Source organism: Fragaria vesca, linkage group LG3 (genome assembly GCF_000184155.1).
Source record: "Fragaria vesca subsp. vesca linkage group LG3, FraVesHawaii_1.0, whole genome shotgun sequence".
Classification (NCBI taxonomy): domain Eukaryota; kingdom Viridiplantae; phylum Streptophyta; class Magnoliopsida; order Rosales; family Rosaceae; genus Fragaria; species Fragaria vesca.
In genome coordinates this window covers 5,518,744-5,525,751 of record NC_020493.1, presented here as the reverse complement: position 1 = coordinate 5,525,751, position 7,008 = coordinate 5,518,744, and positions in this window count along the sequence as shown.

Sequence of the window (7,008 nt, the reverse complement as noted above, 5' to 3'; positions counted from 1 at the left end):
TGGGTTTTAAACCGTAAAAAAAATTTTTTAAAAATAAAATAAAATAACACTCATCTATGTAGGTATATGTGGAGTGGAGGTGGAAGTGGTTGGATCACTTGGATGTTGAAGAAGTGATCCCTCCATCCTTTCTTTTATGTTTATCATTTTTCTCTACAATATTTTTTATATATCTAATAGACTTAAGAACAAAAATTTGACCTCTTACAAAATAGGGCGTGAGGTTTCACAATTTTTTTCGTGTGATTAGACAGTTCTTTCAATAATCAATACTAACAACTAATGTAGGGTACGATTAATGTGATTATGTTTCCATGTTTGCTATGCTAAGCACTATGATTTATGAGATAATGATGTTTTAACTTTTAAGAATAGTAGAATACGATACCATGGCAAACATCATTATTAGTTCAAACCAATGCATCAGTTGATATATTATCGATCAATGCATTAATCAAGGTGGCATATATGATTTGAGATATTGTCTTTGCACAGGTCTCATCTTTGTGACTCGTGTCAAGAGCAGAGGTAAGGGCAACAACTTAGTATAGATGTCTAATTCCACTAATCAGCTAAAACTTTCATTCCTTTGTTAATTTGTAGACCTTTTGCTAATGAGAGATGAGAGATCCAATTTTTGCAATGGCTAGCTAGTTGATTTCATCAGTCATGCATTTGTCGATTTGGTGCTCAAATTTGATGTGTGGTATAGTTAATTTTGCAAGATGAACTTGAAATGAACATTTTAGACTATATATAAACTAGACTGCATGAGGAGATGACCTCCATTCCTCGTCTCTAGTGGCTGTGGTTACACCATCCACCCAAAAACAAAAACAAACCACTTCCGTGGTAAAACCCCTACCCAATGTAAGATACTACTAGTAAATTTTCTATTGGTTATGGTTTTAATGGGTTTGGAACCTAACGTAGCCAGGAGGCTCATGCTCGGTTCAATATATTATATGAATTAAATTCAGTTTACCCACATGAGGTTTGTAAGTAACTTCATGTTAATACCCCTCAAACTTTTGAATTTTTCTTAAGCGTGACCAATGTTCTATATTCTGTCCAACTCGGACGTTAACTGCTAATAATTTTAATCTTAACTGTGAGGCCCGTATCTAGAATTAACAGTCAATTCAAATAGAATATGAGAATTTGGGCACGGTAGACAGAAATTGAAGAGTTCAAGGGGTAAACTGATAAAAAAAAGTGTAGAGACTAACATGAAGTCACCCCCAAACCACAAGAGAGTAAACTGAATTTAATTCATATTATATCGAGCTACATAAGAGTCCTCATAGAGCACATCCTTAATAATCACAAGAGTCTCATCTAACCAATATTCTTCTGAATAATCAACACAAGTAAGGTTGGCTCATCTATGTGCCGCACAATTTTCTTCACGATAAATAGATAGTGTTGGTATATTGGCTATTCCTATTCAATACTAAGAACTCCCAATGAAACTAGGAAAGGAAGAGATCAAGAAAGCAGCTTGATTAGAGGTATTTTGAAAGATAAACGTGAATCACAAGGTAATGAGTTTTAAACATCTCATATATGGTAAGTTAATCTCTTTTCAGTTTATACATTTAATTAAGGAAATTTGGTGAAAAGTCTTGTATTTGGGAATTTCCATATCAGGTACATTAAGATGTTTATATGCATGCAGAATCTTGAGTCATTATAGGATATTTGATCTCCATATCAAGTGCACTATAATGTTTATCTGCATAAATCTTGGGATATTAAAACATATCTGATCATTCATATACGTGTGCATAATCAATAGTAAACAAAGAAACCGGATAAGGGAAAACAACAAAGTTTTTAAGAATATATGGTTTGGGTTTACAATGGTCTTCTCCAAACCCTAAGGTTGTCGCTCAGTAACGCAGCCACCAAAACCCTAAGGCCACCGCGCAATTGCGCAGCCACTAAGCCGAAGTCTCTTCGACACCAAGCCTCTCATGGCCAAGGCTCTCACACCCCCGCCGTCTATGCTTGGGGATCCAACTTTGGTGATAGATGTCAACCACCTTTTCAAATGGAGAAACCTCTTCCACACCCTAATCTCTAAGCAGATTCTCGTTCAAAGAAGATCTGGATTATGAAAGTGGTGCTTCGCGGCCTCTCGCATGCTGATGGAGGAACATGAAGCTCCGGATCGGATCCGACCCAGTCGGGTGCGACTCAAGAGAATAATGAAACATAGAGCAGATTTGGTGTATGTGGTAACGAGGCGATGCAAAAGGTTCACGGCGGTGATGGGAGATGTTGATGTAGTGAATCCCGACGGCCAATCCGTAGGTGGAAAAGTTGATTGGATTCCAAATCTGAATCTTGGAACAATCATGGAATGGCTGCATATGGCACGACAGACTGCGTGTACGATGCAAGACGACGCGGCGACGATGACCAATTTCAGGCAGGAGGTGAGTGGCGAACCTGCTGGGTGGATCCTTTTCGGCAGGGTGCGCACATCAATTTTGTGGCCCAAGCTCAACTCAAGGCCCATATCAGGTTGCTTGTCCAATGACATGTCTGCTTTGAAGCCCAATGGAGGTTTGGCAAAATGGGATGGGCTGAAATATGGACCTATCTTGAAGCCTTAATCTGGACTTTAGCTCACTTATGGGCGATGTTGATGAGCCATGGCCTACTAAGGTTCCGAATTTGGGATCCTGGAGGTTTTGTTCCAACAAGATACAAATACTTTGGCAACTAGACTATTGAATTGTCTGAAGTAGTACTAAAGGATGATTCAGGTTATTATGTGGAGCATGAAATGTCAAATGAGTGGACCATGAGACATTTACCACTGTGGGTACTACCACATTGTCTTGTTCTGTTTATAGATGGCAGTGGACGAGTATTTAACGACTACTCTGGCTTTAGGCTATCTCAACTCTCAAATAGCTCAACTACACTCCAAATATGTTATATGGAGGTGTTTCAATATGCTTGTCACCAAGCTTTATTTTCTGTTTTCCGATTTGCTTATCACCAAACTCTATTTTGTAACTTTTCAAGCTGGTTAGGCAACTAATTCCATCAATGAAAATTGTCTTTTAGATCAAAAATAATCATTGTTTACTGGTGATTAAGAGATTGAATTGTGGAATATTTGATTGCTGTGTTATAGCATGGAACTGGTTTATGAGTTTTGGAAAGTGCAAAATGATGGTGGACTGGTTGCATCTTTCCAGAAACAAAAAATTGATCTTCTCATTGAAATGCATTAGTTGAGGGGGAGTGTCTAACACTCTATAAACTGTTTCTACTGTGATCTGTACGTAGAAATTAAGCTTCTTGTATGTTTTGAGAAAAGACAATGTTAGCATTGTCTCTGAGTTGATCTTGTATTCATGCTCATCTTACAAACTGCTTGTGTGTATCTGATATAGACTAAGTTCCTCTTTTCTTACTTGCATTCAGGTTGCATTTGAGATTGTGGAAACTGAAATCTGGTGAAAGAGAAAAGTTGGCTGCATTGCAGAACTCAGCCAACTGGTTGTGTAGAAGAACCAAGGATCACTGATTGTGGGAGAATCAGCTCGCAGAAAACTAAGAGTGATTAAGTCTTAGCTAGGTTTATGTTCTTAAATCTAGCTAGTTGTGTGTAAGAACTAGAAAAACAGAATGTGTTGTAAGTCTCAGTGTCTTAATTTGTTCAGTTTCTCTTTGTAGAGATACATGAATCACTTGTGTGAGAAGTGAGAATTGTAAACAGATACAAGTATTTGTAGTTGTGTGAGAATTACTACTTGTAAAGTTTACTTAAGATTACAAGAATAATCTTGCCTTGTGTTTTTTCCCTCATTGAGGTTTTGCACCAAGCCATTGAAAACTTTGTCTGTGTTATATATATGTGTTTAATCCATTTCTATACTTTCATATCGTAAATTGAAATAGGAAATGGCGGTCAATTTTCTTTTGGTTATGTTAAGGAGCGATAAACCACCACAGGTAGTCGAGTTGGTAATTACAGCTTTGGTGTGGAACCCCCATACTTAAGTTTGAAACCCGCCGACGTTGATTGGAGTTTAAATCTCAATCTATTTTTTGTGGCCAGGAGGAAGAATCGTTTTAACAAGACTCCTCGGTGCGGATTAGTCTCTAAGCCTTTTAGGATACCATCATTCATCCTATAAAAACAATATATGTTAAGGGAGAGATTGAGTTCTCTTGTTATAAAAAAAAGAGGATATTAATCCTTAAATAGTTATACAACATCCAACACCACATGAGCGAATTGTATTAGAGATTTCAATTTGTAATTTTCTTTGCCTTGTCATGAAAAAACACTCCATGAGCTAACCTTAAAAACTTACCATGCTGCCGTTAATTAAATTAATTAACGAAGATGATGTCAATTCAGCATGTTGATGTAGAAAATTTGGTAAGAGGTTAAAAAGGAATTCGCACGGAGAGGTCCATGCGAATCGGGATTTATCCGCCAAAAAGATTATCCGCTAACCTGCGAAACGAACAAAGCGGTTAAGGGAATGTTCGGATTGCTCCGGACAATCGCACTCTGACGCTCAAATTAGACATCTTAGCGGATAGTTTGTAACTCAAAGTGGGAGAATGAGTTCGTTATATTTGTTTGTGAGGCTAGGTGCCTATATATAGAGGTTGAGCGAGGTAGATTCGTGGTTGTTGACAGCCTGGCACGGAAAGAAATTCCTAGAAGTGCGCATCGGATCGAGCCGTACACGTGCATCTACGTGTCCGGTCAAGATGTGCTCTGGGGTAAGTTTATGTTATGAGAACACACACATAAGGCTGATTAGAGCGCTTAATTGGCATTGGTTCTCTCAACACATCGTGTTTGATTTTTGGCCCTAAACATAGTATAAAATTATCTGATCACATATTATTAACATCGTTATTGTATCATATCCTTTAGTTCCACATGCAATCTTGTACATTGAGTCTCAAAAGAAGGATGAGGAGACCAGATGCAGTTCATATTGACGGCTAAGGTTGTGTTCTACCTCAGTGAAACAAGTTGCATGACACATGGAACAAATTAAGAAATGAAGAAAAACATATTATTAAAGAAAAACATTATTTAGTACGCATAGAGCATCAGATTGTTAAAGTAGCACTGAAATTTCCAGCAAGATGCTTGTGGCTGCAAAACTAGAAAACCCTTTCTGCCTTTGCCTCATCAAATAGGAACCAAAAAGCTCTAGAAAATTGATCCAGTATTACAAGCAGAGGTTTCAACAGATGATCTTCTCCTACCATCAACAGTAGGGAGATCAGAGATGGATTCATAATCCTTATCATAATACAAACTCCATCAATAAAAATTGAATCAAAACCGGATAGCTAACTAGCTAGCATTTGGAGAAGTAATATATCTCTCATCCAAATAGCTATAAATCATCCCTCTTCGTGGGGAGGATAACAACAAGAGTATCGAACATCATAGGTTGCACTGTACTCAAAATCTCACTCGAGCTTAGCAATATACTTTTGAGTAATGTGGGTCATTAGCTTTATTCAACAGTAGTTGTAAGGCGGTGTATCAGAAGTGATCGACAATCTCAGATGTGTGATAGGATATCCACTGTCTTAGTTTTCCTCTGCAAACAAAGTAGTATATATTATATAGGGATATGGTTTCATTTGGGCTTACTTTCTCTGTAATAACTATTTTTAATTTTGTTATCAGAAGTGACAATCTCAGATGTGTGAAGTTGAGTGTTTGGGCGGGTGAAGGGGATGAAAATGTCTTTGTAACTACGAGGGTGTCGTCCTGACTGCGTGCTGAGTTTGGCTAAGAGAGTTTGGTCATTTCTGTGCAATAGTTTTGAATGTACCTAAAATTTCATTCCAATCAAGGAACGAAAATGCCATCATAGCATTTCACACCCAGACTTTGCCGTGAACATGCCAATGATCCACAAACATATTGTTGACATAGCTGGAAACCCATGCCAGTATACCCTAGTAATCTGCAATATAATATATTCCCAAATCACTTCTCATCAGTTTGGTTTTTGTTTTGTACGTTGCAGATGTACTTATGGGATATTTAGATCGAGTTATAGGTTCAGCTTTTATCACATATACATGTTTGGTTTTGCTGTTTTTCTAACAATGATCATGAAGAGTTGGTCTATTTTCTGGTAGATTTCTATGCTTTAGTAATGAAGCTAGCGTGGTGTAGAAGTAGAGAGGGTTTAGGCAGGTTTGAGTTTAGAACTCGCCAAACCAAATAATATATAGACAAAACTATTGTCACAATAACTACGTAAGTACATTTCAGTCTCCCTAAATGATGACACTTTCAAATGTTTTTATGTTTTTGTACAAACAAAAGTAAGCTAGCTTAGTGAGATTTTGGTGGGGTGTGGTTTTAATTTCTGCCTATATCTCTTTACTGTAAATTGAAATGAATTTGTTGTTTATAAGTTATCCAACAGATTTCTAATCGATGTAATGGCAACATATTTGAGAGTCCATGATATCATCATAAGCTAATTTCGTCTAAGAAACATCAAGTTAATTTCACCTCATTGCAATATTGGATTCCATCAAATCACATGCATGCATATTACATATTTTAGCCGATATATCAAATGAAAACTATAAATTTATACCATTATATATAACCATGCATACTGATTTTAAAGATCTAGCTTATACAAATTAAAACAGGTTTACTATGCTATGCATGATTGGTCAATTATGTGGAATGCTACAACTCCCTACAAGTGGTTGCATAGCTTTCAATTGACCTAGCTAGCAAGGTCGGACATGATCGATTAAGACCAGATGCATATATGTACGTACAGGGTTAATTATACCCATCACTAGAACAGTGCGTATGAGTTGAATAACCAATTAAGATTAAGGAGGCCTGCAAATCGAACCCCGTTTGTGTTGTCATTTGTTAAGTTACATGCAGTTAACCTTACCACAAAGTCACAAACTAACAAGGATAAAAAAGTGAGATTCCGGGATGAATGAGACTCTCTCTCTCTC